The sequence below is a fragment of the Microcebus murinus genome, chromosome 16, assembly GCF_040939455.1.
Source record: "Microcebus murinus isolate Inina chromosome 16, M.murinus_Inina_mat1.0, whole genome shotgun sequence".
In the NCBI taxonomy this organism is placed as follows: domain Eukaryota; kingdom Metazoa; phylum Chordata; class Mammalia; order Primates; family Cheirogaleidae; genus Microcebus; species Microcebus murinus.
Window position 1 is genome coordinate 14,770,232 of NC_134119.1, and position 27,037 is coordinate 14,797,268.

At 41.4% G+C, this 27,037-nt stretch overlaps 1 long non-coding RNA gene across 2 annotated transcripts; it reads left to right on the top strand.

The window, feature by feature from the left end:
• Positions 1-354: 354 nt before the first annotated feature.
• Positions 355-16,381, top strand: LOC105868540 (uncharacterized). Of its 2 annotated transcripts, XR_001152755.3 has the most exons (5): positions 355-593; positions 8,784-8,861; positions 9,184-9,368; positions 10,903-10,993; positions 15,465-16,381. It is a non-coding gene; the product is annotated as an uncharacterized LOC105868540 (long non-coding RNA). The 2 variants fall into 2 exon arrangements; XR_012923695.1 differs by lacking the exon at positions 8,784-8,861.
• Positions 16,382-27,037: the final 10,656 nt, after the last annotated feature.

A 27,037-nucleotide genomic window follows, 5' to 3' on the forward strand; every position in this document is an offset into this window, starting at 1 on the left:
GCCTGGCAACGCCCCGCCCCGGCGGCCGTCCGGACTTCGGGCGAGCGCGGGCCTAGCTCACCTGCTCGAGACTGGGGGGCGGGGCGCCCCTCACCAGCTCTGGTGTTTGTAGGTGGGGGCCTGTCCTTCCTCGTCTGCTGGGCGCGGAAGGGGACTGGGCTGGCGCCTGCTGACGAAAGGCGGACAAAAAATGACCGGTGTATGTGTGCTTTGGGGGGGGTCCTTCCTCCCCTCCTCGGGCGGGGCCGTGTGGCGCCACGCCCACTGCGCCCTGAAGCCCTTACATAGCAGTAGCCACCTGGCCAGGTGCGCGCCGCCGCGGGGGGCGGGGCCGAGGAAGGGGAGGAGGGGTGGGCGGGGCCGCAGAGGACGGGGTCACGCGGGAGGGGCAGCTGGAGCGGAGCGGCAGGCCGCGGCCCGGGGACGCATCCCGCATTTTTTACCTACTTTGGTGCGATTCCCGCCACCCTCCCCTGATTGGCCGAGCCCGGCACTTCGGGCCCTCGCGTGAGGGGAAAAATCTGCACATTTTTCCTCCTTCCCGAGGCGACCGTGGCCGTTCAGAGTGTTCTGTGAGTCACCGCTAATTTCAGGTCTGGAAAAACAAGGACGGATTTATTTATCTTTGGGAACAGCCGCGGGAAGCAGGCCTGGCGGCCCGCAGGGGTGTGGCTGGGAAACGGCTGCGTTGTCTTGGGATGATGGCGCCAGCCTCGCTGCTCCGCGTTTTTGGGTTTTTAATTTGGGATTGTGTTTTTTCTAAGGGAGGTTGCATCAGAAACACAGTTTCCTGAGGGCTAGAAGGCATCCCAACGTTTTTCCTGAGGGTGTTTTTGTGGGGAATAAAGGGAACAGAAAGAATTTACAACTGGGATGATTATTTTTACTTAAAAAAAATAAGTTTTACTTATTTAGGCTACTGAGACCATCGTGGCCTCTTCCAAAACTATTTTAATTCTACAAATATGTGGTTTTGGACAAGATGGTCAGTATGTTTTTTGCTTTTTTCTGGGCACTATATAAAATCTAGATTATATGTGGCTTTTGTTCTTCCCACTCAACATAGACATCCATTTTACATTACTCTCTTTTTGTTAGGACAGTAAGCAAGTTCTGGCAATTTTAAGCTTCTACCACCTGCTACAAGATTTTTGGCAGGCTAGATCAGTGGTTCTCAATTTTAGCATGCCGCAGAATCACCTGGAGAAGTTGTTCAAAGTCAGATTTGTGCGCCCCAACCCCAGGTTTTCTGACTCTGTAATTCTAAAGTAATAATTTGCATTTTTATCAATTCCCGGGTGGTATTAATGATGCTGGTTGAAGACCACACTCCTGGGCTGATGAGAAAGAACCCACCTGTTTCCAACTGCAGCTGGAATTCTATTTTTCTGTCTGCCTAAGACTCAGAGGCGCCCTCCACCTCTAAGTATCAGGCTTCCTTTCTATTCCAAAGATGAATAGTGCTCATTTAAGGACACATGTCTGCCAGCTCCAGCCTCACTTCTGCGTTTCATCCTCCACTCTGCCACCAGAGTTATGTCCTGTTACTTTCCTGCTTAAAATTTTCTCCCCCCTCCCCTCTTGCTTAAAAGTTTCAGTGGCTTCCTCCAGAATCCTCAGCAGGTCAGTCTGGCCTTTCTGCCTCTGGCCTCAGCCTACTTTTTCTGTCTTATGTCCCACATCTTCCAGAGTGGCCACTGGTCTTCCTGGACTAAACTTCTCATTCCGGAACACTTGCAGTTCTTAACTGCCATGATGATGGGCCTGCTCATTTCTCATCCTGGAATGTTCCTGTCACCTCTCCCTTCTGAAGACTTCACTGACCACATCCCAAGGGACCGATTCTGGTTCCTCCTTCTATAATCCTCCAATTCATCACTTCTCAAATCATAATAAGTATCAGTTGAAAAGAACCCAAACTCTGTCAAATAATTTAAAGAGGTTTTTTCCAAGCCAAATTTGTGAGAAATTACACATAAAGTCGTGAAGGTACATGGAAGGTATACATTGGTTTGATCTGAAAAAGCAGTACATCTCAAAACAGGTTAGAGGTGGGTTTAAAGATTCTTTGATTTGTGATGGGTTAGGGAAATGAAGCTTTGTCTAAAGGGCTTAGAATGTTTTAGGATAAGAAAGTCTACTTGGGGCCTGGCGAGGTGGCTCACGCCTGTAATCCTAACACTCTGGGAGGCCGAGGAGGGTGGATCATTCCAGGTCAGGAGTTCGAAACAAGCCTGAGCAAGAGCAAGACCCCATCTCTACTAAAAATAGAAAGAAATTAATTGGCCAACTAAAAATATATATACAAAAAATTAGCCAGGCATGGTGGTGCATGCCTGTAGTCCTATCTACTCAGGAGGCTGAGGCAGTAGGATCACTTGAGCCCAGGAGATTGAGGTTGCTGTGAGCTAGGATGACACCACAGCACTCTCCTGGGCAACAAAGTGAGACTCTGTCTCAAAAAAAGAAAGAAAGAAAGTCTACTCGGAATGCTGAGGCAAGAGGATCCCTTGAACCCAGGAGTTCGAGGCTACAGTGAGCTATGAACCTGCCACTGTACTCCAGCCTGGGCAATAGAATGAGACCCTGTCTATTTTTAAAAAAGAAAAGCTAAGGAAGTATGTTAATCAGAGACAAGCCATCCCATATATGGACAAATACCCAGACTCAAGTGATAAGTAAATTGACAAGCAGGTGTGATTTAACCTTTGCCTTATATAGCCTAAAGCCTGTTAATGAGTTACATTGTATATCTCTAAGAAGGGAGGGGAGCATGATGAGGCTTGTCTGACGTCCCTTCTCATGGCCAGCAACTCAGCTTTAGGGTATGTCTGGGGTCTCCTTGACCAGAAGGCAGGGTCCAGTCAGTCAGCTGAGGGGCTTACGATTTTCAGTTCATGTAAGCATCCAGATCAACTGGGGATCTTGTTAACATTGCAGACTCAGGAATTTAGAGGTGGGGTTTTAGATGTTTTCATTTGATGCAGATGCTGCTGGTCTTCAGGCCACAGCTTTGTGTTTGAAGGTTTTACAAGTTTTCCCTATTGTTGATGTAGCTCCATAATTATTTGTTTGTATTTGTTTGCCACTGCTGCCAGATGAGACTGGGAGTTCCTCGAAGTCAAGGGATATTCAGGATATATTAGTATGAATTGGCATAGCCTACGATACATATAGGTGTTTAATAAATGTTTGTTGAGTAAGTGAACCAATACCCGAAAATGTTTTATGATTTATCAGGCAAACTTCCATATCAGTTTATTGTAGCCCTCAATGCTCAATTCAATGAGCCCTCCCTTGGAAGGTCTCATTGAACTTTAGCCTCCACATTTAAACCCATTTAGTTTTCCAGATATTTTCATTCCTCCTTACCCTGAGAGGGAAAATTTTTAAACATAATGCCATAGTCTGAATGTTTATGCCTTCCCAAAGTTCAAATATTGAAACATAATCCCCAACATAATGGTAGTTGGAGATGGAGCCTTTGCGGGGTGATTAGGTCATAAAGGCAGAGCCCCCATGAATGGGATCAGTGCCCTTATAAAAGAGGTTCCAGAGAGCTGCCTTGTCTTGCCCCTTTCATGATTGTGAGAATATAGAAGGTACCATCTATGAATCAGGAAGTTGGCCCTCACCAGATACTGAATCTGCTGGTGCCTTCATCTTGGACTTCCCAGCCTCCAGAACAATGAGAAATAAATTTCTGTTGTTTCTAAGCCACCCAATCTATGGTGTTCTGTTATAACAGCCCAAATAGACTCAAACACATAAAGTGTCTCCTTAAATATAAGATCAGTATATTCCATTTCTCATTTAGAAAACATTTTGTATACTTAACAATCTGTGAGTATATAAGCACTTTTATTTAAAGCCATTAATATGAGTGGCAGGGAAGAATAAATTATACATTAACAAGCAGCTTAGAGATGCATATTAATAGATAGTCTGGGGACTGGGCCCGGTGACTCACACCTATAATCCCAGTGCTTTGGGAGGCCAATCACTTGAGGCCACGAGTTCCAGACCAGCCTGGATAACATAGCAAGACCCTATCTTCTCTTTAAAAAATTCTGGGAAAAGCTCCTTTGCCAGGTGACATAATCCTGTCAGTATATAGCATAGAAAAAACTTTTTTAGTCTCTCTCCTGCCTCCTCACAAATGAATCTATTCCCTATCCTCTGCACTTATTTATGTCTGTAGTCTTTTTAAAAAATAATTTTAACCCTATAACTATTGTCAATTTAGTGTGTGGCCTTACAGAGAAATACACCTTGTACATATATTTTGTGTAATGGTTTTGTACTGGTTATGTAGTTGTAGCGTGCTTTGGTGCACTTAATAATTATCTTGACAATCTTGCCATGTCAATAAATCATGTCATTGCTGAAAAGAATGACGGTACATTATTTAAATTTCCCCTACTGTTAGTCATTAGGTTATTTCCAGTTCTTACCAATCACAAACAATGCTTCAGTGAACAACCTTGTGATCTGCCTCTTTGCATACTTGAGCTAGAATACTTCTTAGAAAATTCCTCTCATTCAAATTACTAGGTGAAAAGGAAAGTGCATATATTTTTATTTTTATAATTACATATTGTCAGATTATCTTCTAAAAAGGCTATACCAATTTATAATCCTTCCCACAGTATTCAAGAATATTTGTTTATTCTCCATTGACTTTTTATTAAAACTTTGAGGCATTTTGGAACAGGCAAAACTAAACTATGGTAAAAAGAATTTCAGAATAGGTGTTAACTGGGGTGGGAATGTGGATTATGGACTGGGGAGGGGCCTGTGGGAACTTTTAGAGGTGAGGGTAATGGTTTTTTACTTCGTTAGGGGTTTAGATTACATATGTACATTTGTCAAAACTCATCTTAAGACTTCTGCATTTTGCCATATGTAAATCTTACCTAGAAAAGAACAAAGAACCCTTGCCTAAACAAATACTGAACTCTAGTTAATAATATACATGCTGAAATGTTTAGAGGTTAAGTGTACTGAAATCCACAACTTTAAAATGTATCCCAAAAACTAAGATGGACTGTTAGGTTGATAGGTAGATAGACCTGTGATAACAATAACTAATTTTTTTTTTTGAGACAGAGTCTCAATTTGTTGCCCAGGCTAGAGTGAGTGCCATGGCGTCAGCCTAGCTCACAGCAACCTCAGTCTCCTGGGCTCAAGCAATCCTACTGCCTCAGCCTCCTGAGTAGCTGGGACTACAGGCGTTCGCCACCATGCCTGGCTAATTTTTTCTATATATATTAGTTGGCCAATTAATTTCTTTCTATTTATGGTAGAGACGGGTGTCTCGCTCTTGCTCAGACTGGTTTCGAACTCCTGAGCTTGAGCAATCTACCCGCCTTGGCCTCCCAGAGAGCTAGGATTACAGGCGTGAGCCACCACGCCTGGCCCAATAACTTATTAATGTTAATTGTATAATCTAGGTGGAGCATTCAGGTGTTCTATGTATAATTCTTTCAACTTTTCCCTATGTTTGAAAATTTGGAGGGGACAGTTTAAGGGGAAAGAAAACATTAATTGAGCATGTACTATTAATATGTGCCAGGCACTATTCCAAGAATGGCATGGACATCATCTTGTTACTTCCCAAACAGAGGGTTTCATTTGCTTGGTGGGTAGCAAGTCAATAGACACAGCCAAGCTGGTTATAGCAAATGGCTTTATTAGTTGACTCAAGTAAGGAACACACTAGGGATAGTTCCCAAAATAGTGTGTCCCTGAACAAGGGGGTTGAGGTGGTTTTATAGTCAGAGGATAATGACATGAGATCTGACAGAATCTTTCAGTGGGGTGATGCCAGGGCTCAAACTGATTGGATCCTGGATCCTGCCATCAATGTCCACTTCTTAATTCCGTCTCCACTCTTCGGTGCAAGCACTTAGGTTCCCACCGTGGTTGCATGCTTGGTTCATCTGGGTGTGCTCAAGTTACAAGATCTTCAGCCTAAGCATTGTTGGCGATTGAAAAGTAACGCACGACTTTGTTACTAGAAGTTGAGCCTGAGCCGGATTAATTTTATAGGGTTTCAATCTCATTTAGTTGTCCCAGTAACACTTTGAAGCTTCCAAGCTATTGCTTTGATCTCAGGTCATACTGCTCCCTCCCCAGCCCACCTTATCCCAGCCACCTGGCTTCCTTTTTTTTTCAGATGCCCAGGACATGCTCCTACCTCAAAGCTTTTGCATTTGTAGCATCTCTACATAGAATACTCCTTCCCCAATTATTCACAAGCTTTGCTCCTTCACTTCTTTAGAGTCCTGCAGAAACATCATGTTCTCTTGAGGTCTTGTCTACCTGCCTGTTTAAAATGGAAACTACCATCCTAAGCACCCTCTGTCTCCCTCTTTCTGTTTTGTTCCTGTCATTGTATTTATTATTATCTAACACATTATACACTTTGCTTATCATCCATCTCCCTTAATAAAAAGTAACTATCAAGGCTGGGGTTTTCTCTGTTCTGTTCATTGCCTTGTCTCAAATGCTTAGAACAGGGATTGTCACCAGGTGCATATTCAATAAATATTTATTAAATGAATAAAAATAGTATTTTAGTAAGGATTGTATTTGGCTATAAGTAGCAAAAACTTACAAAATAGCGGCTTAAGCCACTATTACATTTTATTTGTGTGTGTGATGTGTACTTTGTGCATAAAAGAAATGCAGAGGCAAGCAATTCAGATTTAGCTTATTAACTTGGTGGTGTTCAAAACCCAGTTTCTTTTTTTTTTTTTTTTTTTTGGAGACAGAGTCTCGCTTTGTTGCCCAGGCTAGAGTGAGTGCCGTGGCGTCAGCCTAGCTCACAGCAACCTCAATCTCCTGGGCTCAAGCAATTGGCATGTGCCACCATGCCCAGCTGATTTTTTCTATATATATTAGTTGTCCAATTAATTTCTTTCTATTTATAGTAGAGATGGGGTCTTACTCAGGCAGGTTTTGAACTCCTGACCTCGAGCAATCCGCCCGCCTCGGCCTCCCAGAGTGCTAGGATTACAGGCGTGAGCCACTGTGTCTAGCCCAAAACCCAGTTTCTATACTGTTACCTTGCTGTAAGACACTTTCCTATGGTCACTTCATGGTCCAATATAACTGCTAGAGTATCAGCCATTACTTCCACACTCTAGGCAGAAAGAAAGGAAAAAAGATAAAAAGGCACCCCCTTTTTTGTAGAAACTTCCCATGTAGAGTTTCTGCTTTTATCTCATTGACCGGGACTTAGTCATATCGCTGCAAGGGAGGCTGGGAAATGTGGTCTGTTTTCTAGCTAACAGTGTGCTCAGCTAAGACATCGGGGTTCCTCTACTAAGGAAGAAGGGGAAAATGGATATTGGGAGATAACGAACTCTAACTGCCATAGGTAGATATTATTACTGGTCTCATTCTACAGACAGATAAGGTGAAGAGACTTTCAGTGGGAGCCTGGGGGAATAAGACATCTGACCCAAGCCCTTTGCCATCGGGCCAGATGACACATCACTTGTGGGTGAGGCTGAACAAGAGAAATGCGGCATTTCTTGTTTCTCCTTCAATACCCTCTGAGGGGGTGCAAACCACAGAGGGCAAAATGAAACAAATGGAAGCTGTAGAAAATACATTCTGGACATTCCTCACTGCCCATAGCCTGGTGGACAAGGCAGCCCCAAGGGCCCTGGCATCTATTTTAGGAAAAGGCTAAATATATTTAAGCATATTCATGGGAATAATACAGTACCACATGGTGACATTATTGATTTCTCTATTAGTCCTTATGATAGAGTAAAAGTCATGTACCACTATTGTATAATGTTAAAGATTGACCAATTATATGTGTTTTTCAGATAATAGTGTGTCACTTGAGTTACACCATGAGAAGATGGAGTAGAAAGTGGCACAGCAAGCTTGACCAATTGTTCTTAACCTCTCTTGGCCCATATGTGCCCTTTGAGATTCTTTTGAATAGTATAAACTCTAGAAAGATGGATGTTTGCTCCTACTCACAAAGCTTGGCTTGTAATCTCGGGGAGCTCATGGACTGTTCTGAAGCTCATCTATGAAGCCAGATATCTTAGGAAAGTTTTTGGGAAATGTTCTAAAAAGGAAACACAATGTAGGGATAAATCAACAGTCCCACAATTCCTCATACACACACCCAGAGCAGAGTAGATATGGCAGTGTTTATCAGTTTAACATGGAACCTTCCAGACTGTATTACAACACAGAGCATTTTAAAGAATACAGGTGGTCTCAACGGTACATATATATAGCACTTCAGCTTGTTTTTATTCATTCATTCAGTAGTATCTCTTGAGGATTTATCCATGTTGTCATCCCATTTTTCATAGGTATGGTACATTCTTTCTACAATTCTAATCTGGTTGTTGCACTTCTGAAGAAAGAAAAATGAGCTGCCAAAGGATTCAGAAAGGGGCAAATGAGGGAATCAAGGTGTTTTGTTTTTTTAAGAATAGACTAAATGAGTTACAACTCTTCAGGAGGTAAAGAAGCCCAAGGGTTGAGTGTAATTACAAGTCATAAAATCATGACAGGAGGAAAGTAACTAGAAAATTTGTAGCAAATTTTAACATATAAAAATGAGGGCTTTTCTGAAATCTCAGAAGAAGTCATTTTAGGAAAAATAGGACTGTTTTCCATGGGTAAGAATGGGAGGAAAATGACAGTCCAAGGAGAAGAATGGCATGTCACAGTAACAAGCTGGTAGTGACAGGCTTTCTGGTTGGGACCCATTTTTGCTTACCCTGTCCCACTATTCTCTGCAGAATTCTGCCTCTCCCACAGCTACTGTAGGATGTGAAAACCTCAGAACTGGCAAAGTGCCCATGCCCCGAAGCCACTAGGTAATGTCAATGCACCTTCCGGTGCCCTGCTGGGGTCGGGAAGGTAATACCAACACGTGCAAATGGACTGCCCAGGCTGGAGCTTTCCTTCCCCTCCCCTAGCTCTGAAGAGTAAATATGTATATCCTAGAATAGAGAGGGGTGGGGAACGGGAAATCATTTGTAAGGGCCACCCTTCAGCTTTGGTTTTGGCTTCGGCTTCGTGGCTGGGGTGTAAGGTTGAGCCCAGGTTACAATATCAGTGATTGCCCAGCCTGGTGCATCCCTACCTGTCTCTCCATCAACTCTCCAAGAGCGTCACCAGTTCTCACTCTTCCCCCAGGTATCCTCTGCAAGCCCAGGTAGATGGAAATCCTAAGGACATATGTATGAGTCTGCAAATAAAGATAGAGGTAAAGAATGAGACATAAGAGGAATCCAAGAAAGAAAAACAGCAAGCTGAATCCAGTCAAGAAGAAGAAACAGCACAAGACATTAAAATGAGCACAGTTAACTATTCTCAGAAAGGTAAGGAGAGGTATTGGGAAGCCAATAGGAGAAACTAGCAGTTATGGAAAAATTGGAGACATTAGGAATAAAAGATTCAGTGGATGGGGTGGAAAACAAACCAGAGGGATAAAGAGATGCAAAGAATGAGAGAAAAGTTTGAAGCAAGAAAGATAGAGCGAAAAGGGCCCATGTTGTATAAAGGAATCCCAGGATAGTGAAATTAGTAAAACAAGAGAAAGAGAAGGAAATATTTGCAGAAATAATGACTGCACCTTTGATTCTGTTACTTTTTGAAAATTAACTACTGAATCCATTGTTTCAACATTTATTTTGTGCCTATGATGTGCCTGCTCTGTTCAGAGCCATGAATAAAGCAGACAAGGTTCCTGCTGTCCTGGAGCTTAAATTCCAGTCTGCCAGAGGCCAACAAACAGCTAAAACAAAAAAGTCCTGGGTTGTGAGTGATAGGTTCTTTGGTGACAAAGAGACTGGGTGATATGACTGAGAGTCCTTGGGGGCGGGGAGGGTGCTATTTAAATTGGTACTCAGAGAAGTCTTCTTTGAAGAGGTGGGATTTAAGCTGAGGCTTAAATGCCAGGAAGGACCCAGCCATGTGAAGATCTGGAGGGAGAGTATTACAGGTGGAGGGGATGAGTGTGGGGTGTTCAACGAACAGAAGGAAGGGGGCTGGCGAGCCAGAGGAGTGGACCCAGCTGAGGCTGAAGGATAACCATCATGTAGGGCCATAGAGAACATGGTGGGAGATCAGGGTGGATTTTTGAAAAAACTGAATTACAGCCTCAGTAATGAGTGATGTATTTATAGTCATATTATTTTCTATTAGATGAGATTGAACAGTTTCCTGCTGATAATGTTCAACTGTCTTTGACCTACAAAAACAAGAATTTCTTATGGTTCAATCTAATGCATTGCTAACCCAGTAGGAGTCTGAGCTGCCTGGACTTATAAAAGAATTGTTTGCATAATCTCATCATCAGTTATTACCTCCTGATTTTCTCATAGAAAGAGAGGAGCTAAGTGTTAAAAATAAAAGTTTGCATGTGGGGGCAAAACAAGTATCTTGTTTACATTCACAATGGGATGCCACTTTGAAATTTTTCAGTTAGATTTGACAGATGTTCACTGAGGTCCCACTGTGTGCCAGCTGTGGCCACGTTAGCTGCCAGGAATATGAAGATCAACAGATCACAAGTGAAAACAGATAAACACCAAGATATACTTGGCCTAGCTTCCCCTGGGAATTCTCAGGCTACTGAGTGGTGGGGCAGATCACACCAGGAAATGTTACCAAACCTGATGAGTGAGACATTCACAGAGTAAGGAAGTGTTTGTCAATAACATGACTCCTCACTTACATTGGTAAATATGAGTACAGAAGAGATGGCTGCAGGGGTTACTTAGAGTTTGATGTTTGGAGGAAAAGAACACCTAAAGTTCCTACCCCAAAATTAGACTCCATGGTTCATGGTCCAAGATATATAAGATAGATGTAAATATTAATGGCATTTTTTATTTTTTGTTTTTTTAACAGATGGTGTCTTGCTGTGTTGCCTAGACTGGACTTGAACTCTTGGGCTGAAGTGATTCTCCCTCCTCAACCTCCTGAGTAGCTAGGACTGTAGGTGAGTGCCCCTGCTCCTAGCCATGAATGGGATTTTTGGGGTATTTTTTTTTTCTTTTGGAGACTACTCTGGCTTAAACTTCCTAGTTTTCCCTTCTTCTGGGTGTGGGAGGAAGGATGCCAAATGATGGTTCAGACAAAGAAACCCAGTTCTTCCCAAGGAGGGAACTCAAAGTTGTATTCAAGGACAACTCTGCCAGAAACAGCCAAAGGGCAATTATCAGGATATGAAATTAGAGTGTCTTTTAGTATAACTGTTTAACTTTTATCACTAAGACTTCAATGTTTCTATCAGCAGTCCTCCAATGAGGTATTTGATTCTGGTTGACTCGAGCTCTTATCTTTCCTGGCCCTACTGTTGACTGGCCACATGACCTCTGCAAGGGGCACCTCTTTGAGCCTCCTTGTCTTCACCTGTAAACTGAAGGTGTTAATCAGTTTGACCCCTTTAAACTCAAAAGTGTGATGCCTGTGCTCTACAGATTTATTGAGCACAGCCTTAGCAATTTTTGGAGTATCCTGGTAATGCTAAGGCAGGCCCTTGAAATTTTGATCTATAAACTCTAGGCGTTGGGCTCTAGACGCAGGTTCTGTTTTTTATAGCAAGAGCAATGAATTGCTATAATTGTCCAGACTGCAGGTGTAATGGGTTCTCTCACTTATCCACGTCCGGGGAAAGGGAGCTGACTGGCGCAAAGGGAGCAAACAGCATTAGCTTCACACACCCTTACACATAAATGAATCAAATATGTCACATCTTGCAATCAGTCCTGTTCTATTTTTCTTTTTTGCAGGGGTGGGGGTGGGAGATGAGTGACCAGTAAATTCAGGCCCAGTCATTAAGAGTTGGTCCTCTAAAAAAATTTTCCAGGGTGGAAGGGATCACTTACTCATTTTTATTCTTGATCCTGCAGAAAGACACTCCTCCCACCCCTTGAGCTAGTGAGTCACTTCCTCCCTGCAAACCTCCAAAGCTTCCTTTCTTCTTCAGCCCAGACCCTGCCCTCTGGAGAGAGGTCTGGGCTGGGGGGTAGGGGGGCAGCGTGCTTCAGGCAGCAGGCAGCACACCTCGGATGTGCTGAAGGGCTTTTGAAATGTTAGAGAAGCAGTCTCCACCCAGGAGAAAGTATGGATGTGTCCCGATAAATCCCAACTGTTGGATTCTAGGTTCAGCATTTTTTTCCTTTTATTTTAAATAACTCTAGGAAAGAAACGCCCATACAAGGTACAGCAGGCTTGCGGGTTTATTTTATGACTCATGGAAATTTCTAAAATGATAAATATTGGCTCAGCAGTAGCCTGACATAAGAAACACTCAACTAAATCACCACGGTTACGAGAAACAAAAAGAGCACATTCAACAAATAAACTGTGATTCCACTTCCAAGCTTTCAGAGGAAAAAAAAAAACAGAAAGCAAGGCCTGGAGTCTGTGAGTTTCCCTTTCTAACCAGCCAAGGTTCCGTTTGTCTTTCCTGAGATCAGAAATTTCCCTGAGATGGTTGCAATATATTCTTGGCCAGGAAGACATTTCAAATGGCTTTGGTTCTACACTTTATTTAGTCCAGACTCTTTTGGGTAAACATAATGAAAAAACATTACCAGCCATAAAAATTAATGAGAATGAAAATATTTTCTCCTCAAAAAAAAAATAATAATAAGGAAAATAAGTATTTTCCTTGCTGAGTAAAAATCTCTCTTATCGCTGGGTATGTGATACTGGGCATCTTGGAGAGACAGGAATCTGGAATATCAACCTGTTCCAGAGAAAATTTAGAGAGCATGAGCCACAGATAATGGTTGAGGTCCTCCTGAGTTAAGTTTTTATTTCTGATGAAACAAAGTCAGCATTACTTTAACTTCCCATCAGCCGATTTTGTTTTTTAAAGAAAATATACTAAGAAACACACTCAATGAGAAGGCTAGTGTAACCACTTACTGAAAACTAGTAATGAGTACCTTGAATCTATCTGCCTTTCAGCTGATTTATTATGTATAAATGAGGTTTATTAACAGAGCAGCATTACCTATTAGCCATGTTCTTTAGAATCAACACCCTACACATACACACACAATACAGTCTGGAATCACAATAAACGTGGTAAAGAGGATTAATCACAAAATAAACCAAGTATAGACTTAGGCTACTATTCTGTACTTCAAATAAAACAGCTAATGGGACTGTTACATGTGGGAAGGTCCCAGGGAAGGGACCCAGAAGGTGGCACCAAAGATGTGTCATAAGTCTACCAGGTCATGCCATGGACATACGGACTTCCCTAGAGCAAGAGGGAAGCCAAGTAGGGCAGATGTCGGGCCCAGGCCTGAGACTCTAGAATACCTCATTGGGGAGGTGGGAGGCAGAGACAGCTAAAGCCATTCCAGAAGCTTCTGCTGAGAAGCCAGCTTGAGGTGGGGGAGAGATGAAGTGCCAGGTGTGGTCTGGAACCCCAGGGCAGGTGGCAAGGGAAGTGCAATGGGACACTGCATCTGACTGCCCTCTGACCCAGCTGTCGGGAAACGTATCTCAAGTTTCTCCAGAGAGAGAAACTGGGAGAGCCAGATTAATCAGAGAGATGTGACGTGGGTCCCGGTGACGGTACTGGGGAAACAGGGCTTCTCCTTTGGAAGGCCTGGCCCTCTGTACTTTGCCTTCCTTTGCTTCTCCCCGCTCATCTCATATTAATCACCATTGCAACCCGATGGGGAGGGAGCTCTCCCCACTGGCACTGCAGCGGCAGCCACAGCCACAGGAGTGTCTCTGCAGGTAGCCAAGGTGACGCTGGCAGGCACAGAGGTAGCAGTTGGGATGGCTCAGGCAAGAACACCTCACTTCACTGTATGCCAAGGGACAGGGCCTGGGCGCGGCGCCAGGACATGGATAGGCCTAGGACGTTCTGCTGGTTGAGCCAAAGAGCATGAAAGATAATTTCAGAATGGAAATCACCTTAGTGCATTTTTGCTGGTTATTAAAAAATACAGGTTTATTGGGGGAAAAAATATGAAAGTATATAAGAAAATAAACGTCCCCTGTTAATTGTCCTGTCACCTTTTTATCAAAAGGTGGGTTTTTAAAACAAAATTAATTATACATATTATCTGGAAATACCTTCTTTTTATTAAGGGAAAAAACCCACCTCTATATAGAAAAACTTCACCTTCATTCTCCCGCAATTCTTTCCCTTATCACCAAAATTATACCCTATCGTTGGTTTAAAATGTTCGATTACACACACACATACCATAGGTAAGTAGGTGGGTGGGTAGGTAGGTGGGTAGATACACAATATTGTGTGCATGTGATTTTTTAAAAAACATAAATAGTATCATATTCCATCAACAACTGACTTTCTTCACGAGTGGTATGTCTTGGATATCTTCTATGGCCTTACTAATAGATCTATCCCATTCATTGTTCTGCTACATAGTACTTTATACTATGGGCACACCAGAGTTTATCCATTTACCTTACTGACAGATATTTCAGTAACTTCCAATGACAAGACTGAAACTACTATCCTGCAATTAAGATACTAATTACTATACATGGATAACTACTATTCTAGTATAGATAACTAAAAAGTAGAACTTCTGGATTGAAGAGTATATGCACATTTAATTCTTGATACTTAAGATAAATTGCTGTTCCAAAAGGCTTTATCTATTTATCCTCTTACCAACAGTGTATATAAGATTATCCCTCTCTTTACATCCTCGCCAACACCAGATATTGACCTGTGTAAATTTTGTCAATATGATGGATGAAAAAGTATCTCATTATTTGAATTTGCAATTTCCTGATTACTAGTGATATTGAGCATTTTTCCAAAGGTTTTTTTTTTCACTTCTTCTGTGAAATATATATTCATGAATTACTGATTTTCCTTTTGTCTTTTTCTGACTTTAGAGTTATTTAAATGTTCTGATTATTAATCCTTTGTTATATATATGTGAAAAAGATTCATTTCCTAGTTGTTGCTTATCTTTTAACTTTGTTTATAATGTCTTTTATCATGTTTTAAAGATGTGAAACATGTTAAATGATAATATTTTAATAAGCTCCATTTATCAATCCTATATTGGTGGTTACTGCATTTTTACTATTGCTTTAAAAAGCCTTTCTACCACCAAGATTTCATCTGAAATTAGTTTTACATATTGTGAGGTATCTAACTTTATATTTTTCTCAAGTATATATCCAATTTTCCCATAACTATTTGTCTAACTAGTCTATCCTTTTCCTGTTGGTACAAAATATTTTTACCATATATTCCATTCTTACATAGAAATAGACCAACATGGGTCTACTGCTTGTTCTATTTTTCCCACTAATTTGTTCATTCTTATTTAGATACCACCTTTTTAATTACTCTAGCTTTATAGTATATTTTAAATATTTGATAAGCTCCTATTCTTCTTTTAAAAATTATCCTTAGTTATCCTTATATATTTTCTCTTCTGTATGACTTTTAGAATCTGCTCATGAAGTTCTATAAAAAATCCTCATGGCATTTGACTTGTATTGCACTGGAGAATGATCTGCTTTCCTTAAAGTCAACCGATTATGAATGTTAACCGTTTCTACAAAACACCTTCACAGCAAAATTTAGACTACTGTTCGACCAAACAACTGGGCACGATAGCCCAGCCAAATTGACACACAGAAGTAACCACCACGGATGGTCATGGCTGCTACTTCACAGAGAAAACAGGAGTCGTCAAAAAGACACTCTGTCAAGTTCCTGCCCGCTGTGTGATCAGCCCAATACCCAGCTCCCTCTGCGAATAACTGAGTCCGTTGCCTGCGTTTCCCTTCCCGCAGCACTTGGTCTCTGCTCCCTGATTCCACTTGCTTCTGTGTTTTCTCACATTTCTTACTCCTTCTTGATCCCTAGAAAGGATCCTCTTCAACTTCATATCTTTGAATTATTGGAGTTCATGGGGGTTCTGTCTCGAGCCCTCTTTTCATCTTCAGAACAATTCTCCATCTTTCTGGGCCATGAACTGGTAGCACCCGAGATTGTGTTCAGAGGTACACAGCAGGCACTCAATGGTAGCTTAACCAGGTAAGGTTTATTTTTCTCTGACAAGATGGAGTCCAGAGGTAGGCAGGTCAGGGCTGGCACAGTGGGGACCCAGGTTCTTCCCAACTCTCCATTCTGCTGTCCTTCGTAGGTGGCCTGGCGCTCACACTCACACGTGGCTGCTGCCCTCTAGGCATCACCTCTGCACCTGCAGTGTCTTCCCACCAACTCTTTGGAATCTGATTCACTTATTTATTGACAACCTACTATGTGCCAACACTCTTCTGGGCCCTGGAAATACAAAAGGGAAAAAATAAAATAAAAATCCTTGTTCTTGTGGTCAAACATACTAAATAAAATTCTCAACTGTTTATGTCTTTTGTCCACTTTTACACTGGATGTTTGTCTTTTTCTTATTGATTTGTATCTTTGTATAATACTTTGTCTTTCATCTAATATGCAAACTTTCTCATTTTTTGATTAGATTTTAATGTTTAATGTTAAATGATTTTTTTTTTGCAGCACAAGTAAGTTTATATTTTATGTAGGCAAACTTATCTTTTTTTTTTTTCCTTTTTTTGAGATGGGGTCTTGTTCTGTCACCCAGGCTGGGGTACAGTGGCATGACCATAGCTCACTGCAGCCTTGAACATCTGGGCTCAAGTGATCCTCCAGCCTCAGCCTGCCGAGTCGCTCGGATTATAGGCATGAGCCACCATGCCAGATTCTCAATCTTTTCCTTATCAAGCTCTGAGGCAGTTATTTATTTATTTTAGAAATGGTAGCCACGTATATGGGCTCTTCCCTTTTCACATGAAAAGAACACAAAATGATCAGATTATGTAAAATATATTTTTCAGTGTAAAGGAAAGGAATTTGTAGTTGTTAATTATCATTTAAGTATACTTGAACCTTTGTTCAATGCAAGTGAAAGTCTTAAAATGTTATTTGTACTAAAAATGTGAGTGGTTTCAATGAGTGAGGAAGCTTATTGTTGCAACTGCTAAAAGCTTAAAGGTTTTTGGAAAAAGAGGGATGTTTTACTTTTATTCATGAAGACTTGGCAATTCCACAGCACTGTGAAAAATATTAGATACATCTCCAGCTTTAGGTAATGGATATTGAGGAAAAGATAAGAGGCTGAAAGAGGAATTAGGGTTTAAACTCCATATATTATTCCCAGCTCTATTCTTTTGATGAGAACTCACATATAAATTTTTAAAAGTTATATAACTGATCTCTTGGCTTAATACCTCCATTAAAACCAGTATAGGATGAACACAGTTTTGTGGGTTTTTTTACATTATCCCTAGGGGGTTGATTTATCAAAATAAATATCCTGGCCTGCGTGGTGGCACATGCCTGTAATCCCAGTTTCTGGGAGGATGGCTTGAGCCCAGCAGTTGTTGACCAGCCTGGGCAATATGGTGAGACTGTGTCTAGAGGAACTTCAGCTAATTTCATGATCTGTGCTGCCCCTCCCACATGCCCTGGGCACTCTCCTCTGCATGCCCAGGGCTGCTTACTCTGAACTTCCTGCCATTTTCTGTCCCAGGAGTGTCATGCCCCAGGGAACAGCCTTCAACCAATGACAGACAGGGACTTGGTGGATAAGGACCCAGCATCAGCACCCTTTGCCTGGGATATCTCTGTGTGTGCTGAGTCTGCCTCCCAGAGCCCTTAGCTGCATTGAGCGCTGGTTGCCCCCTGTGGTCACTGCGGTCACACTCCCATCATTGGCTGTCTTCCCCTCCTGACCTCACTTCCCCATTCCTCTACTGGTGTTTGGGATCACATCCCAGATATACTACTTGCACTCAAATCCTTGCCTCACGGTCTGCTTCTGGAGGACTCTCAGACAAACGCTTAAAATAAATTGGGCCACATGCAAAAAAATAATGGCTAACACTTATTTAGTACTTGCCATGTGCCAGACACCATTCTAAGCACATCATTTAACTCTCACAACAACTCTTTTGGGGACTCCTATCACCTCTAGTTTACAGATGAAGCATGAGAGGCTTACAGAGGGTCAATGTCTTGTCTAAGGTCATGTAGCTAATGGGCCATGAAGGATTTAAACCTAGATTATTTAACTCAAGTGGCCATGGTTTTAATCACCATATATCCTATGACACAGCATATCAAGTTCTTCAGACATCTTCACTGGTACATATTTAATAGGCTTTTGAGGGCATCGTGCTGATGGAGTTTGTTGATAGATATTTTTATAATCTATCAGCAATAATAATGTTGCATAACTTAGATTGTCTGCACTTGGCTCAACTGAAATCCGAGTCACATGCAAGAAGCTTTTTTTTTTCCCAACCACATCAAGAAGTTCCAGTGTTTTCTTTTCTCCAGGCTCTTCTAAAATTAAAATCTGCCTTTGCAGCTAACCACTGTTGCTGCTGATTTTGTTAAAACTAGCTGCCTGGCTTAAAATTTGTTGTATGATAAATGAAGGTCACCATTTGTGCTCTAATAGCAAGCTGAATGGATCCAGGGTTTTAGCTGGTTGTGACATTGTGTGAGGCATGTTCATTACTGATTTGGAAGGCAACATTTCATGGGCTTTGGATGACCCTTATTTGAACTGAAATATTCTTCTAGCTGCTGACCTTATCAAGTTTTTTCTTTGTTGCAAGGCAAAATATTATGCTCTCTGCTCTCCCCCACTGTTGATCTTCAGAAAGAGTAAAACAAATGTTTTGTGGTTCCTAGAAAATGTTATAAAATTGTTTCCCAAGTTAGGTCATTGCAGTTGCAAAATTTTTGTTTCACTAGAATAGTTGGCCAAAAACAACAGAGCCAATCTTCAGCCATTATTTCAGGGAATTTAAAAAAAAAATCTCAAGATTAGCTAGGAGTTGCTGTTTCCCTGTCCACTGAAACAGAGACAAATTCCTCTAGCGGGGCCTAAACTATTTTGAGATAAATCTCTTTCTCTTTATAGAGATACACTTAGTTTACTGGCTGACTTCCCTGGTTTTTGAAATTGCACTATAACATTTTGGAAGGCATTTTAACTTTATAAGGCAATTTATCATAAATTAATTTTCAGAAACTTCTTGAGTCAGTTGGAAATAAAAACAAACCACATTCTCAGGCTATATACTCTAATTCTAGTCTAATTTTTTTAACTGGGCATTTAAATTTAGGATTCCATTTTAAATAATCTATTGGGGGAGACTGATTCTTTTCTTTGAGCTTTCAGAGACTAGGGAAAAGACATTGGAAGTTTCTCTCCAGAAATTTCAGCCACCAGTGAGATGGTATTACTTCATAGATAACGTGATAGCAGTAAATGTCCAACAACTGACTTCTAGGAGGGAAATATCCTAATTTGTAATGTTTGTCAATTCCTGTGGTGTAGACATTCTCACCATGGCTAATTTCGAGCTACTGATAAGGTGTTAACCAACTTGAAAAATTCCTGAAAATTTAACAGTTGGTTCTCATGAGTTCCTAAGAGGCAGCTCCAGAAAAACACTGCAGGCAACCTAGCCAAAGAGTGCCCCAGTTGCAGGCTTGGGAACATAATTTGTTGGCTCTGTGATGCCCTGGAATTGATCTTAGAGGTTACTAGAACAACAAACCCTCTCAGAGTGTGTATGTTGCCCAAAAACTCCAGGTACCTTAAAAAATATGTACCCTGGGAGAATTTGGTCCAAAATATACTATTTAATTGTTGTTCTTGCCGAGTCATACAATTAAGGTCATTGAGGACAGTCCAGGGGTATTTTAGAGAGAAAGAAGGACCACTCTCAGCTCTGTGGCTCTGGTTTAGACTGCTATGTTCAGCAAAGCCTGACCACAGGACTAAATAAGCAACCAGAATCCAACTTGGATGCTACCCTTTGTAATGGATTTTGTTTTAGGTTTACATCTGAAAAGCCACAGCCTTTGAGAATGCCTGGGAAGTGTCTTCATTATGTATCACTTAAGGACACCTCTTATTTATTTATTTTTTTTCCATCATCTTAAAATAGAAAGCTCTTTTCCAAGGAATTAATTTTTCCTTTTCATGTGTCTTGTAACAACAGTCATTCTGCTGACTGGTGCACTGTTTTCTTTCTTAATGAATGTATTTTTGTTCTGTCCCTATATAGTTCCTCTAATGATGAAAGACAATGTAAACCTAGCCATCATAGTGGAGAGCAAAGTACATCTCAACTTGGGGCTGCTGCTACTAGATTTGACCATTCCCTCTGCAACAGCCCCATCAGCAAAAATGGGGAGAGAAGGCTGTGGGCTGCTGATGAGAGCCCTTGCAATGCTTCATGTCTGGCAATATCCAGCTTCCCCACTTAAAAGTTTCAAGATGAACCTCAGAAAAACTTTATCTTTTATTTCAAGTTTCTATGTAATATTCACTTTTGCTTTTCTTCTTTTTGGAGACAGAGTCTCACTATGGCCCAGGACACACAGCATATAGCCCAGATCATAGCTCACTGCAGCCTTGAACTCTTGGGCTCAAGGTGATCCTCTCGCCTCAGCCTCCCAAGTAGCTGGGACTACAGGTGGGTGACACCACTCCCTGCTCTGATAATTACTCATTCTTTTTTTTTTTTCATTAATTCGCAGATCAGCATCACTCATTCTGTAATTCATTTTATTGGGCACCTACTTTGTATCAGAAGCTTTGCTAGCTGATAAATGAGATATTGTATCTCTCAGGGTTCTTATGTTTCTAATGGGAAATAAATGGCATAAACAAAGGGTTTAACTGAAGAGAATTTAATGATGGGACAATTTCCAGAGTAGTGGACAACATCAAAGGAATGGACAAAGCATGGTGAAGTGCCCATGGTGTAGTAGCAATAGCAGGAAGCCTTTACTACCCCTAGGCCTAAAGGGGCAAGAGGAAAGCACCTTGAAAGGGAGATTATACTCAGAGGGAGAGAGAAGCAGGAAGGGAGTCTTTCTGATCTCCAAGTGATTTCCATTTGCCAAACCCCACGAGGGAAACCAGAGGATGTGGGAGCAGGTGATGCAATCTGGGAGGACTAAACATGGGGTTTAGAGAGGCATGAGTAGGGTAGAGGATGGAACTCTGGGGGGATCCTCAGGTACAAGATGGCCACTGGGGAATGACCAGCAATGCTATCAGCCCTGCCCTCAAAGAGCTGCAGTCTAGTAAGAAAAACCATACGGCAGGTCTGCCAGGGTAGCAGAGGGGAAAGCCTTAGCCAGAAGGCTGTCTTGGCCTGTGTGGGGCTTGGGTAAGTAGAACTAAAGAGCACTCTAGACATGTATTAATATTTGTGTACATCAATATGCTTGAGGGGTTGAGTGGGAGTTGCAAAGGAGTAAGGAAGATGAGGGTGACAGGCAAAAGGGGGAAAGGATAGTGTCTGCTAGGTGCGAGGTAAAGCCTGAGGACACAAATTTTAAATAAACAAAGGGATGGGAGTCAGTAGGAGTCAATCATGAGCAAGTAGGTGGAAGAGTGTGGAATAGCAGGATAATGTTACATTTATATCACTTGTTGGCCTTTTTCCCAATGAACTAATGAGTCAGAGGGTTGGAATAGGTATTCTTTGAATTTTGGCCAAACACTGCCAAATGATGGCAGTCTTCTGTAAACCAGCTATTGTTAGAAATTTTGTTAGAAAACTTCACATGGAGTTTAGGTCTCAGAGTTGAAGGTTAGAGTTTGTTTGTTTGTTTATTTTGAAACAGGGTCTCACTCTGTTGCCCGGGCTAGAGTGCTATGGTATCAGCCTCGCTCACAGCAACCTCAACATCCTGGGCTCAAGCAATCCTTCTGCCTCAGCCTCCCAAGTAGCTGAGACTACAGGCATGTGTCACCAAGCCCAGCTAATTTTTTCTATATACTTTTAGTTGTCCAATTAATTTCTTTCTGTTTTTAGTAGAGATGGGGTCTCACTCTTGCTCAGGCAGGTTTCGAACTCCTGCCCTTGAGCGATCCGCCTGCCTCAGCCTCCCAGAGTGCTAGGATTACAGGCGTGAGCCACCGCGCCCAGCCTGAAGGTTAGAGTTTAAAATGTACAGTTTCAGTGTGCCTTACTGTACTTTTTTTTAATTATTTTTTATTTTATTATTATTTTTTATTTCAGCATATTATGGGGGTACAGATTTTAAGGTTTCAATAAATGCCCTTTTCCCCCTCCCCCCACAAGGCTGAGTTTCCAGCATGACCATCCCCCAGATGGTGCACATCTCACTCATTATGTATATATTTACCCGCCCCCCTCCCCCCTGTGCTTTTAAACTGTGTCCAGTCTGCAAATGGCTGATAAAATAGCTTGTGATATCGTCCCTCTAATTGGAGATCAAAGCTGGGAAGCTGGTAAACTTTGGAAGATAGAACAAATTCTCTTGTGAAATAGTTCCATGAGTCCCTATTAATATCAATAGGAAACTAGACTTGGACCTATAAAAACAATGGATATCCCAAATGTATATTTACATCCATAAATGTATATTTCTTTTTCTTTACAAGTTTATCCAACCTAGAGATGAATGTATATTTCTATCAGAAATGTATTCATGGATGTGTATGCCCAATTCCTTGGGATCCATCTCCCAATTGATACAAAGCATGGTTTGGAACATCCCCTTTTTAAAGGCATGCCAGTTGGCCAACTGTGGCTTGATAATACATCCAACCGTTTGACAATCTAGTCCCAGAAGAAAGGGGACTGTGGTTCAGATGTAGGCTGACCCAACATGAGAGTGGTGGTAGGTCTGTGTAATGATATCTTAGAGAGAACTACAAAGCAGAAATATGAATACCATGACTAGATTTATATCCACAGAAATTATAACTGTGAAAGAGACTTCTCCAGACTTGGTCCTCAGGATGGCGCCTGCTGGGACAATGACTCATTTCTGCATCCCTGAGGTCATGGGAATGGCACTTTTCATGCATAACCAGAATGATGATGAATTGGTGTGACAATGTCTCAATGACATTCCAAGGCTGTGCCCCACTGTCTTGTGTGCAGGGAAGGTAAGTCCATATGTCTCTCAAAATCCTTACTGTCATCAACATCATTATGGTAGGTATTAAACTCCTACCATAGTTGTCAACAAAATCTTGATTGCCAAGGCCATGACACCAACCGGTGAATCAAAGGAGAGTCTGTGCGTTTTTTTGCTATCGTTAAGAAACATGTGTTCTCAGGACAATTTTCCTGGAGGTCTTGGGATTTGGGGGGATAACTTTTTCTTTTGTTATGATTTCAAACTTACAGAAAAGTTGCAGGAGGAGTACAAGGAATTCCTCTGTGTCCTTTGTCCAATTCCACCAATTAGTTACATTTTGCTCCATTTGCTTTATTATTCTATTTGTTTATATATTTATATTAGTATATTATATACATGCATATATATTACTTATTTTCCCAACCATTGAGAGCAAGTTGGACAGTGTGACTCTTTGTCTCTTAACCAGTGTGTATTTCCTAAGAACATGGTCACTTTCTTACATGTCATCAAAATTGGGCATTTTAACTCTGTTATAGTGTTATTATCTAATCCACACTCCCTATTTAAATTTCACTAATCATATAATAATATCTTTTATAGCTTCCACCCCAGTTTAGAATCCAATTCAGGATCATGTATTACATTTAATTGTCCTTGCTTTTGCTGGTGCCCATCAGTCAAAAAACCAGGAACATGTCTGTCATCACACAAGTTTGGGTTTTTTGATACTTGCTTCAGTTTCTGTATTGGACTCTGAGAAAAGCAGGTTTGATGCTTAGTGCCCTCTTGTCTTTGATGGTGTTTGAATCTCACGCTTCACTTTCCAGAAACAACTGAGAGTCAACCATGTGTATGCAGTTGGGGAGATCCTTTCTTTTGAGTGTGTTTATCCATACGTGGTAACTACCCTCCCTTTTTTTTTGAGACAGAGTCTCATTCTGTTGCCCTGGCTAGAGTGCAGTGGTGCATCATAACTCATTGCAATCTCAAACTCCTGAGTTCAAGCGATCCTCCTGCCTCAGTCTCTCAAGTAGCTGGGCAGGCCTAATTTTTTAATTTTTAGTAGAGACAGAGTCTCACTCTTGCTCAGACTGGTCTTGAACTCCTGGTTTCAAGTGATCCTTTCCCCCTGCGCCTCCAGATTGCTAGGGATACAGGCGTGAGCAACCACGCCAGACCTTTGTGATCGTTTGTACAGACTCATCACTATCACTTCCGGCAGCACTGCGCATACTCCACGTGTGTCTCTAGAGAATGGAGCCTGATGACTGCACAGAGCAGGGATCTGGGAGCCAGGGCTCTGCCCTTCCACTCCTGGGGTGGCGGCCACCTTACTCAAAATGAGACTTTCCCTGGCTGACTTGATCCGGTGGAAGGATTCCCAGCTGTGCCCTTTGCATCCCTCTGCTGCTCCTCTGCTACTTGCAGCTGCCCCAAGGGACACATGGCAGGGCGTTCAATTTTAGTGTGTCATAGCCCTCTTGTGGCAGACATCTGTATGTTCTGGAAAAAGGATGGATTGCAAAAGGTGCAGAATCAGAATGTTAGAGCCCTCCCTGTATGAGTTTGCTAGCGCTGCCAAAACAAAGTGGCTTAAACAACAGAAATTTATTTCTCATAGCCTGGAGGCTAGAATTCTGAGACAGAGGTGTCAGCAGAGTTGGTTTCTTCCAGGCCTCTCTCCTTGGCTTGTAGATGGTCTTCTCTCTGTGTCTTCACGTGGTCTTTTCTGTCTTGTGTCCTAATCTCTTCTTAAAAGAACACCAGTCTTACTGGATTAGGGTCCATCCCAATGACCTTATTTTACCTTAATTATCTCTTTAAAGGCCCTATCTCTGAATACGGTCACATTCTGAGGAAGTTATGGCTTTAACATATGAATGGGGGGGGGGCACTTCAGCTCTTACCAAGCAGGAAGGAGATCTTAGAGATAGTTTAGCTCAAATCCATCATTTTAGAAAACAGATGAGCTGACTTGTTCAAGGCTACACAACTAGTAGACAGCAGAGACCCAGCGTGGACCTACCTCTAAGGAACGCGATGTTCTCCATTACCTTTTGTTTCTGTATAAAGCCCAAAGCAAACTCAGAAAGGGTTGGCTCAAAACGTATGAAATAGACTAAAAGGCAACCATCTATGCCTATTTTACTCAGTGTGTTTAAATATATATTTGTTCAGTGGAGAAAAATGTTAATTAAAAATTATAAAAAGTTTCTTCTACGCTGAAACAACTTTAAGCACTTTGGTACCAGCATCGACTATAGTCAACAGCCACAGATGAACAGGCACGGCGACGTTAGCCAAGAGCCGTGATATGACTTTTCTAATTGTTTTCAAAATAAAATTGTGAACATTTAAAAATAACGTAGTGAAAACATATATGTACATGTTACCTATTCTGATTTACATTACAAGTAAACCTGCCTATAAAGTAATACAAGCTTTCAGTGCTTTAAAGCTTTCTTCATCACACAAGAGCAAAATGGATTTGTCATCAATGCACAGCACAAACTATCGTGTGGACTATGAGTGCCAGCTATGGGCAAGGTTTCGTGGCCGGTGAGCGCCGTACCGAAGTGGTTAAATGGAAAAAAAAGCCAGGCACGGTGGCATCCACGGGGTAGTCCCAGCTACTCGGGAGGCTGCGATGGGAGGATCGAGGCTGTAGTGCACTGTGACCATGCTGCACTCTAGAACCTTGTCTCTATAAAAGAAAAAAGATGTGATGAACATAAAACCTGGTATATTTCACTACTTTCTGATTTATGAGTATATTTTTATATGATTATAATCATCGTGCACCTGGTATTTTGTTTTTCTATTCCCCTCCATGTTTGTTATAGATGTTTTCAATTATATCATAGTATATTCCATAAGATTAAAATTGTTTAGTGGTCATAGACCATTTTCTCCTGCTGGTATTGCACAGTTTGCTAAACCATTTTCCTTTCTGCCCTTCTCCCTCTCTTTGCTATACATATACATGGCTATAAAGTAAAGCAAGTGGTATTTATTAAATGCCTACACTGCAAAGTGCTTAATGTACAAAGTAATCATGCTTTTCACAAATGTTTTTGAAAATAATTTTAAACCTCCTAGGAAAAATTGCAAGAATAGTACGAACAATACCCATATTCCCTTTACCCAGATTCACCTCTTGTTAATATTTTGCCTGATTTCCTTCCTCTCTCTGTATACTTACTTATATTTATGTTTATATTTACACATGTCTTTTATTTTTCTTTCCTAGAGACAGAGTCTTACTCTGTTGCCCAGGCTCATTTTGAAATGGTCTCAAGCAGTCCTCCCACTTCAGCCTCCTGAGTAGCTGGGACTACAGGCACGTACCATCTCACCTGGCTCATGTCACTTTTTTCAGAATCATTTGAAAATAAGTTGCATACATCATGGGTTTTTACCCCTAGATAGATCAGAGTATATTTTCTAAGAATAAGAATATTATTTTACATAACTATGGTATAGTTATAAACTTCAGTAAACTTAACATTGGTATAATTCTTCTATTTAATCTACTGTCTATATTCCAATTTTATCAATGGACCTAGCAATGACCTTTATAGCATTGTTTTCTCCTCCAGTACAAGATCCAGCCTAGTATTCCTATTGCATTTAGAAGTCATGCCTTTTTAGCCTCCATGAATCTGAAACATTTCCACAACCTCTCTTTGTTTTTTATGATATTAACATTTTTATAGAAGACTATCCCCCTTCTTCTTTTATTAATACGATGTTCCTTCTTTGGGATTTATCTGGATGATTCCTTATGATTAGGTTCAGGCTATATATTCAGGTTCTGCAGGCCATAATAAAAGACATTGTATCTTTCTCAGAGAAACCAAGATACTCTTGAGAGTGAGGGAGGGTGCTTCCTATGATTACGCCGAGAGAGAGTATAAATGTGTAAATGGGGACTGTCTCAGGCAAACTGGGATGTATGGTGACCCTATTGATATAAGTGATTATTCCTATTTTCCTAGTGCCATTCTGGGACCAGATTGCTTAAATCACTTACCACAGTGAAGGGACCAGAACTTAAGCTCAGGT